The following is a 14,047-nucleotide window of genomic DNA, read 5'->3' on the forward strand; positions in this document are numbered from 1 at the left end:
CTGTATAGCCTGGGCATATAAGACCTCAAAGCCCATCCCCACAGTAACACACTTCCTTCAACAATGTCACACCTACTCCAACAAGGGCACACCATGCATGAGTCTATGGAGGCCATTCCTATTCAAACCACCACACTATCCATGTCATGGCAGCAATTATACATATAGGTAAGATCATTATACATGATCCTGACTTAAAAGTTCACATTCACCAGGTTGAAAAGTGATGTGGGAAAAGCACATGGAAGCACAGTGGTGGCTATGTGGAGGAAAGCCAGTACTAGGAAGCACAAGAGATCGGGGAGATGGCTCAGGCAGTAAAGCAGCTCTTGTGTAAGCATCAAGTCAGAACCCGAGCATGGTGGCACACACTTGTAATCCCTGTGCTGGGAGGCAGAGATAAGCAGCTCCCCGGGGCTCACTGGCCAGCCAGCTGAGCTGAATGGGTGAGTCCCAGCTCCATGTGAGACCCAGGCTCAAAAACAGGATGAACAGCTCCTGAGGCATAACACTTTAAGGTGACCTTTGGCGTCCACTTGTACACACATACATGTGCACTTGTACACATATGTACATGAACACATATACACACGTACCTAAACACATGCCCAAGAGGCAATGAGTAGTAAGTACTTATTTTCAGCTGAGGCATTGGGGAAGAGGTGCTTATTAGTCTGAACTTGTGAAGAACAGATGGGATTCCACTGAGTCCAAAGAGGGGGGAGTGTGAAGAGCAGGCAGAGCAGAGACCGGAAGCCGGAACCTCGAGGCACTCAGGTGAACCAGTATCGAGGAGCTGCTTGAGCATGGGGTGGTGGCAGCCTTCCTGGAGGGACAAAGTGGGAGATAAAATCAGAAAGATGGCTGGATTGTGTAGGATCTTAGCTTGAGGGACTTAAATTTTATTCTGTAAACAATGTGAATGGCATTTAAAAAGGAATTTGTGCTATGTGGACAGTCTGATCAAAACTGTGTCTTTAAGGGGCCTGGAGAGATGGTGCAGTGGTGAAGAGCATGCACTCCCCTTGCAGAGGACCTAGCTCTGGCTCCCAGCACCCATACCTGGCTCGCTCACGACAACCTGTGTGTAACTCTCGCTCTAGAGGGAGCTGATGCCTGATGGGATGTCTCTTTGGCACCTGTACTCACATGCACCTACCCATAAACAGGCATATACACATATGCAGAATTAAAATAATTAAAGCCCTGAGTCTTGAAGGTTAGTCGGGGCGAGGGAGATGGCTCAGTTGGTAAGAGAGCTTACTGTGCAAGCGTGAGGACCTGCATTCAGATGCCCCATCGGGCACGACCACATGTGCTTATACTCCAGCACTGGGGCCATGAGGGTAGGAGGCAGGAAGACACTGAGACTCTCAGACCAGCCAGTGCAGGCAAAACGAAATCAGGCTTCAGGTTCAGTGAAGGACCCTGTCTCACAGGCATAAGGTGGAACATGGTAGAGCAAGATATCTGGTGTCCTCCTCTGGCCTCTACATGTGTATGCATATGTACACACACACACACACACACACACACACACACACACACACACACACACACGTTGATTATATAGGTTTTTCTCTTCTTCTTTTCCTCCTCCTCCTCCTCCTCCTCCTCCTCCTCCTCTTCTTCTTCTTCTTCTTCTTCTTCTTCTTCTCTTCCTCCTCCTCCTCCTCCTCCTCCTCCTCCTCCTCCTCCTCCTCCTCCTCCTCCTTCTTCTTCTAAGACAGGGTTTCTCTGTGTACCAGTCCAGGCTGTCCTGGAACTCACTCTGTAGACCAGGCTGGCCTTGAAGTCACACAGATCCACCTGTTTCTGCCTCCTGGGTGCTGGGATTAAAGGCGTGCACCACCACGCCAGGCCCCATTATCTAGTTTTCTGTGCAATGACTGGGTTAATGTGGTAGAGCTGGAGGCAGGGAGGCCAGAGTGGAGGCTGTTGCAACAGCCCAGTCAGACACTGGTTGCCACTTGCTCTCTAGCCCCAGTGTGTTCTTAGAGCTTCCTGTTAGTGAGGACACCTACCAAACCTGAACACCTCTGTCTCTATGCGGTCCTCCTATCTCTGAGCATCCTCTAGTCCAGATCGTTATTCTTATGATCAAAAGGAAGTGTCCTCCTTGTTTCCTTATTTAGAACAGTGTAGTAGTCTTCTACAAGTAGTTACATGGAGTATTTTTTGAGAGAAATTACAGGCATTTAGGAAATTCTAAAACTTTCATTTTACATGAGCTCCCTAGTCATTATTTTTGTCTTTCATGAGTTGGGACCGTCCTTAGATTTCAGTGGCATGCTTCTCAGAAACCTTGTTAGGGACGACAGACTTCTGTGTCCCTTCCCAGTCTCCAGTCTGAAGTAGAATCCCAGAAAGACACTTAGAGCATGCATCACTGGGGAACGAAGACATGGGATTTTTAACCCTGCTTCGGTAGATGGGGAAGGGTAGAGCTTCAGTATGGCTTAGGCAAGCAAGGCAAACCAAATGGAATAGGAAATTTCGATCTCTTAGACAATTTTTCCTCAGTCCGTTGACAGCTCCTTGAGGAGGGAACATCCTCCCACCCCGGTTAGCCTGTTTCCCTGATCTGTTCACATGCGATAGTTAGAGCTTATTTATCAAGTGCCAAGGGCTGAACTGCCTAAGGTCTCGAACAGTCTGGGCTGATAAAAGTACCTGGGCACTCGTGTGCCTCAGTGTTTTAAAGACTTGGGAGTGGTCTTTGATTAATAGCTTTGCTTCCTGCAGAAATGGGACCCTCTTCTTCAAACAAGGGCAAGTTAATGTTATACCACCCACTCAGGGCTCTGCTTCTGGAGAACTACTTCTTCCTCCTCTTTTCCAGCCATCTGTATATAATTCTGCCCTAATTGCACGTGGCATCTCCAGGAGGGGCTAGAGCATCTATAGGCTGGGGGAAGTTACTTAAGGAGAGCTCTTCATCTATGCAGCTTTGAGATGCCATCATCCACGTGCAATTAAGACTTGCCAATGCGGCTGCTCTGGGGTTTCCCACCTTCCTGCCAGTAGCCCCTTACCATGCTCTGTAAGAAAGCCCAATTAATTCATCTGATGCCCAAGCTGAACTTCAGTGTAATCAGGATTCAGTTTATAACTGAGACCTGCTTATGAGGGAGTACGTCAAAGTGTACCCAGAGCATCCTTGACCACTGAAGCTGGAGCTGGGCAGCTGCCAGTGGTTTGTTTTGTTTTCTTTCGAGTCAGGGTCTCACTAGGTAGCTCTAGGCTAGCCTGGAACTTACTATGGTGACCAGGCTGGCTTTGAACTCAGAGATTCACCTGCCTCTGCCTCCTGAGTGCTGGGGTTAAAGGTATGTACCATCACGCCTAACCTTTTGTTGTTGTTTGTTGGATTTGGTTTTTTACAGCAGGTGTTTGGATTTTCAAGGGTAAAGATGGAGATGGGGGTCTTCTAACTCCTTGGAGAAGACTCCCAGCTTTGCAGCAGCAGAGGAAGGCTTTAAGAAGGAAATGGATGAAATGTGAATGGGGGAATGTAGAGGTCAGAGTCCTTCCCATTGCTGGCAGCTGGGCCCCTTTGCTGGATGCCATGAATGGAGGAGGCCTGGAATGGCATCTCTTGAACGGATGAACAAATGAAGGAATACTAAGCTATGGATATCATTACTAAGCTGTGGGTTTGGATTCTACCAATACTCTAAGAATAGTGGTGAGTCTTTAGGCTCCTGGAGAAATAATACCAGTCTCGTCCTAAGGTCTTGGACTCCCCACTCTTCTGACTTCTCTATAGTAACACGGGTGACACAGTGTCTCTGGGCCAGGATGGCCTCTACCTGTGAGTGCTGGCAGCACAGGCATATGCCACTACACCTGTTTTCTTTTGTGTTGGGGACTGAGTGCAGGGCTTCTTGCATGCTAGACAAGCACTCCACCAACTGAACTCCAACCCTCTCTGGTCTGTGTTCTCTGGCGCCTTTGGAACTCCATCAGTAGCTGATGCTAAGTCCAGTTCTATGCTCAGTGAACTCCATTTCTCCATTTCTCATTGTTTGCACAGTGGCTTGCACAATAGCATAGTCCCTCTCATAGCCTCTCTGGTTTAAATCATTTTTAGCCCATTAGCACCAACACCCCTTCTACCGCACATCTAAATTCTAAACACAGGTAGGTAATCTCTGGGCTGTAGGATGGCAGCTCACATGCAGAGCCATGGTACTGCCAAGGACCATGCGCCTGTAAGGGACTGTGCTGCTTAGTTTTTGTCAACTTGACACGAACTAGAGTCACCTTGGAGGAGAGAGCCCCAGCTGAGGAAATGCCTCCATCAGATTGGCCTGTAGGCAAGTTGTGGGGGCATTGTCTTGATTAATGATTGATGTGGAAGGGCCCAGCCCACTGTGGGAGGTGCCATGCTTGGGCAGGTGATCCTGGGAGGTATAAGAAAAGTAGATGAATGTGAATCCAAAAGCAAGCTGGTTTGTAGCATCCCCACATGGTCTCTGCTTGAGTCCCTGCCTCTAGGTTCCTGCTCAGACTTCCTTCAAAGGTGAACTGCGATGTGAAGTGTAAGCCAGATAAACCCTTTGCTTCTCTGAGGTGTTCTTGGACTGTCATCTCAGCAACAGGAAGCAGACCAGGACAGACTAGGACTTGATCTTCCTGTGGACCCATGATCCAAGTGTCTGTCTCAGGGTCTTATGTTGTAGTGTTTCAATGCCAAGATGCTTTCAACATCCAGAAAAACACTAGGCATTAGTTCAACCTAGGAGACATGAGTGAAGTCCTAGCTCCCCTTAGTCACTGGGAGAATCCAGCGCAGGCTCAGAGGTGCTAAGATGCTTGCCTTTCATCCAGAGAAAGGAAGGAAGATCACAAAGGAAGGCTCTGGTCCAAAGTGAATTCTTTTGTCTAGTACATGGTTTATTTTGAATGTGAAAGTTCAGGGTTACGAAAACAAACAGTTTGCCTGGTGTGTTTGTGAGTTCTGAGACAAAGATATTTCTCCATGTTTGGAGGACATTCTCAGATAATTGTGCGATTTTTTTGGACATTGTTGAAATAAAAGACATGCTGAGGCCGCAGACCACTGCACACAGAGCAACAACCCTGGTTGGTACTGCCTTCATGAGATTCCAGAAGGGCCAATACTTGTAAATACCATGTTGTTAGAGTTTAAATTTGAACTATGCCCCTTACACTCCTGTTTTGAATACTTACTCCCCAAATGCTGGTGCTATTTGGGGGGCTGTGTGTCTTTAGAAGATGGTAACTGGTTAGCATGTGTAGTCACTAGGGGCTGGCCTTTGAAGGTCTTGTCCCAGTACTCTCTGATTCCTGGTCTGCCACATGTTCCTGCAGCAAGAACTCTGCCATGCCTTCTGTGAGTGGTGGATGGCTCCCTCTGGAACAAGCCTTCCCTCTCTCAAATCATCTCAGGTGTTCTGGTCACACTAACGTGAACATAACTAGCAGCCAGCTGGCTCCATAGAGTAAATGGACCTGCACGCTGCTGCCAAGAACAGAGGTCGTGGCCGCCTTTTCCTACCCTTGCCTGCCTCGCCTGATTTCCTTATAACCTCCTTTATTAACTTGGATTTAGATGGCATTGACTCTGTCAGACATCTTTTTAACAATCTATTTCCTGGGGATTGAGGTAGGTCTTGAACTCTACTGTAGCCATGGAAACCAGGCCTTCCCTTTTTGTTGAAGGAGAGAGCACAGACCTTAGGATGTTTAGGCTTAGTCCTGTCCCAGAGCAGCTGTGTGATCATGCATAAGGTGTTTCATTTCTCTAGACCTGAGCCTCCTAACTGGAAGACACGCACCCAACACTTTTAGGGGAGCACTCTGAGGTGAGTTTGGTTTCGTGCACGGTGAGTCTTTGCTCCTGGGTGTTTGCTTGCTCCTTCTCCTCTGCGTCCCTCCCTTTCAACATTTCCCTTTCAACATTTCCAGTTTCCTTCCTTGGATCTGGGTTCACAGCTTGGCTTTTACCACCTAAGAGATCTTTGAAGGTGAGATGACGCTTGTGTAAATGTGAGTCAGAATATGATAGTACTTAGTAGCTTCGCAGTTCCTTCATCCACTCATCCTGGAAGTTAAGTGTTTCCGGAGTGTGCACCTCCCTCAGTCTTCTCTATCTCAGTGAGTGGCCAATCCATCCTCCCAGTTAGTCAAGCACAAAATATAAACATCCTCCAGGTGCTGCTGGAAGCACCAGGGATCTGACAGATGACAAAAGGCACTAAATATACAACATTTTAGTAGTGATGGGTGTAAGAAAGCCACGGAAGAGTGGATGGAGAGCTACAGGCAGAAGAGGCAGCTTCAGATCCGATGCTTATAGGAGGGACTCAAGAACGTGGAGGGGTCAGCAGATGATGGCTGGGGAAGGGCACTGCCTGGCAGAGCACGGGGTGGACCTGAAGATGGAGGAGTGATGAAGTCAGTGTGTTAGTCAGGTTCCCTAGTAACAGACCTTGCAGAATGAACCTCTCTCTCTCATTACACAGGTCCTGTTTAGGCAACCATATTGAGATTTCATGGGTGCAGCCTCCCTGTTACTGCTGGGAGACACAATCTCACAGGAGGCATCCTGGTTCTCTGGCTCTTACAACTCTTCCAGCCCACTTCAAAAGAGATGTTCTCTGAGCCTTAGGTTTAGGGGTGACACTGTAGATGTACCAATTAGGACTGGGTACCCCATGCTTATTTATTCTCCGCATTTTGGCCAGTTGTGGACTTCTGTAATAGCTGCAAAAGCCATGATTTTTTGAGGTGAAGTTTCACTATGTGGTCCAGAAGAGTCTATAACTCACACTCCTCCTGCCTTGGTCTCCTGAGTGCTGGGATTACAGGCGTGCACCACTATGCATGGTCCCACATTAGCTTTGTATCTGACTACATGGGGAGTCACTGGGGCGTTACAAGAAGAAGAGTGACAGGACCTTATACAATTGCACTGAGGGGCAAGGGGGCAGTTAGAAGGTGACTGAGCTGCTCACACTACAGGGAAGAGCAGTGGTTTAGAGCAGGGTGGGCTGAGGGACCTGGTAAGAAATGGTCACATTCTGGACACTTGTAGATAAGCCGGCAGAGTTTTTCGGTGGGTTTCCTGAAGGGCATGTGGTGAGCAAGACAGGTATTATGGACACTGTTTACATGAATACTTGAGAAGCTTGGAGGATGGATTGGCCACTTACTGAAATGGAGCAGGGACTCAGGTTGGCTGAGTTAATTTGGAGGGGATCTGTGAGACATCCAAGAAGAGGCGTTGAGTGACAGTTGAATGTGTGACTTTGGGGCCTGAGGGACAGGTTCAGGCTGGACATAAACATTTTGAGTGTTCAGAGTATAGAGGCTGGGGGATGGCTCAGTTGGTCAAGTGCTTTCTGTGTGAGTGTGAGGACCTGAGCTCTAAACCCAGAACTCATGGGAAAAACTGGGCATGGTGACAAGCACCAATAATCCTATCACTGAGGAGGAGACAGGCAGATCTCTGGAGCTCACTGGCCAGCCAGCCTAGCCAAATCTGCAAACCAAATCAGTGGGAGACCCTTTCTTTCTTTCTTTCTTTCTTTCTTTCTTTCTTTCTTTCTTTCTTTCTTTCTTTCTTTCTTTCCTTTCTTTCTTCCTTCCTTCCTTTCTTTCTTTTTTTGTTTTTCAAGACAGGGTTTTTCTGTGTAGTTTTGGTGCCTGTCCTAGATCTTGCTCTGTAGACCAGGCTGGCCTCGAACTCACAGAGATCCGCCTGGCTTTGCCTCCTGAATGCTGGGATGCTGGGATTAAAGACGTGCGCCACCACTGCCTGGCTGAGAGACCATTTCTTAAAAACAAAGATGGACATCTCCTGAGGAAGCAGACTTGAGGTTGACCTCTGGCACTCACTCACACATATGTGAATCCACATGCACTTGCACACACATAATCAGGTGCACATAGATTTTAGTGATAGGGAAAAAATGGTCTTCAGTGTGTGGGTGGCATTTAAAATCTTGAGCTTGGATAAGGTACTCTTAATGATGAGTATATACAGAAGAGAATCTAGGTCTGAGGACTGAGCCTGAGGCAGTTCAGCAGTTGCTCATCAGGGAGACAGGGAAGAATAAGTAGTTTCCCCCAACTCCTCTTCTTTCTCTATTTATCGTTATGAACAACAACTATTTTATTCAATTTAGTTAGCATTCACTTGAAGAAAGGTACTTAGAGAACATCTCCAGGGTTTGCGCTTAAAAAGTAATGTGTGCTCTTTGTAACTTCAAAGACTTTTCAAAAGGCGGCTCCATACCCGCCGGCTGGGGAGGAGGGCCGCATGGTGCAGGCAGTGACCCAGGAAGGCCAGCGCGTCCCTTTCAGGATTAGTGAAATTAGGCTCTTGTCCACATTCATCTCGGTGGAATGTCAGCTCGAAAACCTCAAAAATCTTCTGCTTCACATCTCTTTCACTTTTCCATCCAACAGAAAAAATCCATGTGAAGCCAGGAGGGAGAATCTGAGAAAGGTTGGATTGTTCCTTTGGTGAGATAAGCAATCTGTTGTGTCATGGGACCTGTTTAGAAGCTAGGGGAAGCAGCAAGCTCGTTCTCCTGCAGAATTTGAGTAGGGAGGTGAGCCACTGATAACTGGAGATGCTTGTGGAGGGCGATGGGGGTGCACGGGGTGGGGTGGGGGGTCTGTATACTCCAGTTAAGCTTACTGTGATGTGTGGGTTATCTGGTAACAGAGTCCATAGCTTTTTTCAGATTTCCAGAGGTATGAGGCCCTAAAAGGTGCTAAGAGGGGGCTGTCTTAGCAGAGCAAGCACATTGAGGCTGTAAGACCTCTGTGGTTTTCTTATACTAAATCCTATAGTCCTCACGGGCTCTGACATAGCAAGCCCCCAAGCAGAGTGTTCTGAAGGAAGAATGTGGACTTGGTAGTTGGGCAAGCTTCTATTTATATCCTAAGCAGCTGCCTTCTACCTCTGAGATCCTGGATGAGTGCTTAACTTCCTTTAAGCTTCATTTATCCATTTGTAAACTAGGAATAATAAAATCTACCTCACTGTGCCATCGGGTAAGGTGGCTTCAGGTCATCCAGTAAACACTGGGCATGTGGGGAGAGTTTGGTAAATGTGAGGACCTTCCCTTACTCCTTTTCAGTGACATCGTTTATTGCTTTGCAACCCAAGAAAGCAGCCCATGATGCTTATATCATGGCCCCAGATATGATCATGTGACCCATTAGGGTTAGCTGCCCCCAAGGCCGCTCATGGTGTATGGGACCCGATTAAGCACACACTGGCAGGTCAGATTTCTCCTGCCAGTTTGAGAGAAGGCACAGACAAGCCTGGAGCTGGGAGGCTTATGGGCCATAGCCAGATGGGTTTGCAACTAAAGAAGGCACAGAGAGAGGAGGAGTTGGGGGGAGACAGCCCGGGCTGTGGGAGACAGCCCTGGCCAGGGTTCTGAGAGCACTCTGCTCCCCTGGGGCTGTGTGCACTTCCTCTTCTGTCCTCAGGCCTATAGAGAGCGAGTTATCCTTGGCACAAGCTCTTTTTCCACTTGAGCTAGCCAGAGCTGGTTTCTGTTGCTTGTAACTCCAAGAAGCCTCCCTCCATGGTGATATCTATTATGACCATTGTGCTCTGCAGTCTTCTCACTCAGCTGGCCCACCTGTAGCACCTCCACAGGCCCTCCCTCACGGCCCCAGACCCCAGAGCTGTCTCTCTCTTCTGGACTTCTGCAGCTTTTCTGGCCTTCCTAGCCAGGCCCCATCTTCCCATAGGCAGGCCAGGAAGATGGCTGTAAGGAGTAGGGCTGTCGAAGGTTATTCCCTGCCTGGCCTGGTGTGGAATCGGGACCTAGCAGAGCCCAGCAGGCAAGCATCCATGAATTAATTTACCCAGATACCCAAAGCAGATACTTGGACTTCTTTTTTCATTTTCCTTCCCCCTCCCACTCTCTTTCCCTCCCTCCTTTCTTTCCTTCCTATGTACACATGTGTGCATGTGTAAGGGGAGGCTAACTGTTGATGTCTGGTGTCTTAGTCCCTCTCACCCTCATTTGTTGATACAGCGTCTCTCACTGAACCCAGAACTCACTGATTTGCCTACACAGGATGGCCAGCAAGCCCCAAGCCCCAGAAATCCTCCTGTTTCTGCCTCCCTAGCGCTGGGGTGACTACCACATTTTTCACGTCGGTGCTGGGATCTGAACTCAGGCCCTCACGCTTGTGAAACAAGCACTTTACTGATGGAGTCATCTCCCCAGCCCCATGGGTCTCTCTTCTTTCTTAGCAAGGACGTGGTTTTAATTCTGGATTCCAAGTTGTTCTGGCTGCCCCGAGTCCTCTTGCATTTCTGATTTCCAGACCCTCCTCTTATTTGCTCTGTCCTCAGTAAATCACTTCTAGAACAGTAATGTTGTTGGGTGTTTTTGTTCTTTTGGGGGGCCCACCTCCCAAATAAATCACTCACAGAAGCTTATTCCTTTTTTTTTTTTTTTTTTTTTTGGTTTTGGTTTTTCGAGACAGGGTTTCTCTGTGTAGCTTTGCACCTTTCCTGGATCTTGCTCTGTAGACCAGGCTGACCTCGAACTCACAAAGATCTGCCTGCCTCTGCCTCCCAAGTGCTGGGATTAAAGGCGTGCACCGCCACCGCCGCCGCCACCGCCACCACCACCACCCGGCCAGAAGCTTATTCTTACTTATAAATGCCCAGCCTTAGCTTTACTTGTTTCTTTCCAGCTTTCCTTAACTTTAAATTAGCTCTGTCTGTCTTTTGCCTCTGGGCTTTTCCTGTTCTCTTACTTCTATAAATCTTACTCCATGGCTTGCTATGTAGCTGGGTGGCTGGCCCCTGGAGTTCTCCTTTTCTGGCTCCTTCTTTCTTCTTCCTTTCTCCCAGATCTCTCTTTCTATTTATTTTCTCTGCTTGCCAGCCCCACCTATCCTTTCTCCTGCCTTCTATTGGCCGTTCAGTTCTTTATTAGACCATCAGGTGTTATAGACAGGCACAGTAACGCAGCTCCACAGAGTTAAACAAATACAAAGTAAACAAAAGCAACACACCTTAAAATAATATTCCCCAACACAGTAGCAATAATTATTGTATGCTCTTTACCTGGATACTCAGATACTGATCTTTTGACATATTTGCTCAGTCATCGATCCTGTGCATATACATATTATCTATGTATGCATGTATGCTCTATCCATTTATTGTCTATTTATTTAGCATTTCTCTTTTCCCCTGGAACTGTCTACAGACTTTATTCAGATTTTGCTAAATGTCCCAAGAAAACCCCAGATCACTTGCTGCATTTAATTGCTAGGACTCTTGGACCCCCTTTTCTGTGGAGTAATATAATGGTGCTGCCATTCTGAAGAGTTTTCTTGGAATTGAATTTGTCCTGGTGATGAGATTCAGGCGCCATCTTCGGCAGAAACAATGATGCTGTGGAGTGCCTATGTCAGTCTCTCCCACTACTGTTAATTTTGTGTAGACAAATTTCTAAATGGTCTTATTAAATAAAAAACACAGAGCCAAATATAGGGGTGAAAGCCTTAGATCAGGGAAATAGGGAAAGCCACCAGCCAACCTTACCTCACCAACTCTGCAGCTTCCAAATTCGAGTTACTTCCTATCTACCATGCCTTTATTGCCTTGCTGTTCTGCCCTCTCATGGGCTATCTTAGCCAAGCTACCTCACTTCCTCTTCCTACACAGTTCTGTCACTTTCTGTCTGTCTATACAGACCTCCAGGTCTCTATGGTTGGTACTAGGATTAAAGGCATGTGTCACCACGCTTGACTCTGTTCCCTAGTGTGGTCTTGAACACACAGAGATCCTGCCTACTAAGTGATAGGATTAAGGGCATGTGCTACCACTGCCTGACTTCTATGTTTACTTAAAATGGCTTCTTATTTCCTCTGATCTCCAGGCAAACTTTATTAAAGCACAAATAAAATATCACCACAATCTTGTTCACTTGGCTCTGCCAAGTTTCTCCATGTAAATCTTCTTAATTAGCATATCATGGAGGAAATACTTTGAGACTATGCAAACACTTGTGATTCTTAAACTTTCAACCAGGAGTTTTAACATTTATTAGTGTCCCCTGCCCATCAATAAATAACATGACTGCCAAATCATGATTGTCTAGTTTTGGCATTCTTTTACACTTATCAAAGATTTTGTTCTACTGCAAAATAGAACTTCCCTTTCTCCTTGGTTTGTCTTTATCAGCACGAACTCATAATTTTTATTTTATTCAATGGCCTATACCTCTTTACTAGCTTTAGTCATTTGGCTGTCCATTGTGTTAGTTCGCCCTCTATTACTGTGATAAAACACCATGACTAAAAGCAACTTGGGGGAGGAAAGGGTTTATTTCAGCTTATAATCCACTGAAGGAAGTCAGAGCAGGAACTGGAGGCAGAAACTTAAGCAGAGGCTATCTATGGAGGAATTCTGCTTACCGGCTTGAGCCTCATGGTTTGCTCAGCCTGCTTTCTGTTAGCACCTAGGGCTACCTGCCTGGTGGTTCCCAAAGTGATCTGGGCCCTTCCATATCATAACTCAAGAAAATGCACCATAGGCTTGTCCACAGGTCAGTCTGGTTAGAGCATCTTCTCAGTGGCGCCTCCCTCTTCCCAAATGACTCCAGCTTGTGTCAAGTTGACATAAAACTAGCCAGCACACTCATGCTGTCTCAGATGTGGCCAGCTGGAGCCTCTTCAAGAAGCTCTCCATACTTTTGACATCTTGATACTGTTTGTGACATAAGAAGCTCTAGTTTCACCTCACACCTTCCCTGTTCTAGCACTCATGCAAAACAACAACAACAACAACAACAACAACAACAACAACAAAACCTAGGATGTTAGTAATCCCAGTGTAGGGGAGGCAGAGACAGGGGGAACCCCTGGGGCTTGCTGGCAGCCAGTATAACCAAATCAGTAAATTCTGTGTTCAGTGAGAGACTCTCAAAATGTGAGGTGGACAGTGACGAAGGAAGACACTGGTCATCAACCTGTACCTTCCACATGCACATGCACACACATGGCCCTCACCTCATGAGTACAACATATACACACAAGAGAAAGAAGGAAAAGACACTGGTTCCTTTTGTTGGAGAATAGTATTTACGAACAAAAAAGTTGAGTGTAAAATATACTCATTGCTCCTGGAGCATCCTTATTGCAGGTCTTCTCAGTGGCCGGAGCTAGAAAATGGGCGAAGATTTATGCGCAGACATAGGTATATATGTATGAATGTATATAAGGATACATATAGATAGTGCCTGGATTATGATGGTTTAATTCAATGATTTTTCAGTTTTACAAGTTGTTCAGTAGAAATTTGAATTAAAAAATTCCCAGGCTAGAAATATGCAATATCATACTCTCCCATATGGTAGCAGTGAGTGGTAGATCACACTCAGCCATACAAACCTGCTGGAAATAACTTGGATTCCATACTGAACTGTTGCTAGTGGCTTTTTTTTTTTTTTTTTTTTTTTAGATACAGGTGGTCAATAAGTTATCCCACATTTCTTATAAAATAGGCCACTTGTTAGTGAGTGTATGTAGTCTAGGCCGAGTGATGATGTTGGGTAGGCTATGTATATTAAATACATTTCCAAGTAACATTATTTTTAACTTACAATGAATGTGTTGGGATGTGACTCCATCCTATGTCAAGGGTACCTGCATATATTTACATCTGCATATCTATTTACGTCTTTATATGTACCAGCTATTCTATGGCTCTGGCTCTGTCTCTCCACTTCAGTACATGATTTACTCTGCTCTTTCTCCATAGCTGACAGTGAAAAACTGTGCTTGCTAATTTGCTTCCTGCTAAAATGTCTGGGAATATGAAAAAGAAATAGCTAGTTCATAGCTCTCTTGACTTTAGCCTAAGATCACTTACCTTGTACAAAGGTTCCATTCTTTTCTGCCTCTCTGTCCAGAGCTTTCTGTCACCTACGTCTTTTCTGGCCATCTCACTCCTGTCCTTGTCACACCTGAACCTCTCAGGAGTCTCAGAGCAGGTATGAGCTACTTCTTGGCTCTAGACACCCTT

The sequence above is a fragment of the Peromyscus eremicus genome, chromosome 1 (genome assembly GCF_949786415.1).
Source record: "Peromyscus eremicus chromosome 1, PerEre_H2_v1, whole genome shotgun sequence".
NCBI classification, from domain to species: domain Eukaryota; kingdom Metazoa; phylum Chordata; class Mammalia; order Rodentia; family Cricetidae; genus Peromyscus; species Peromyscus eremicus.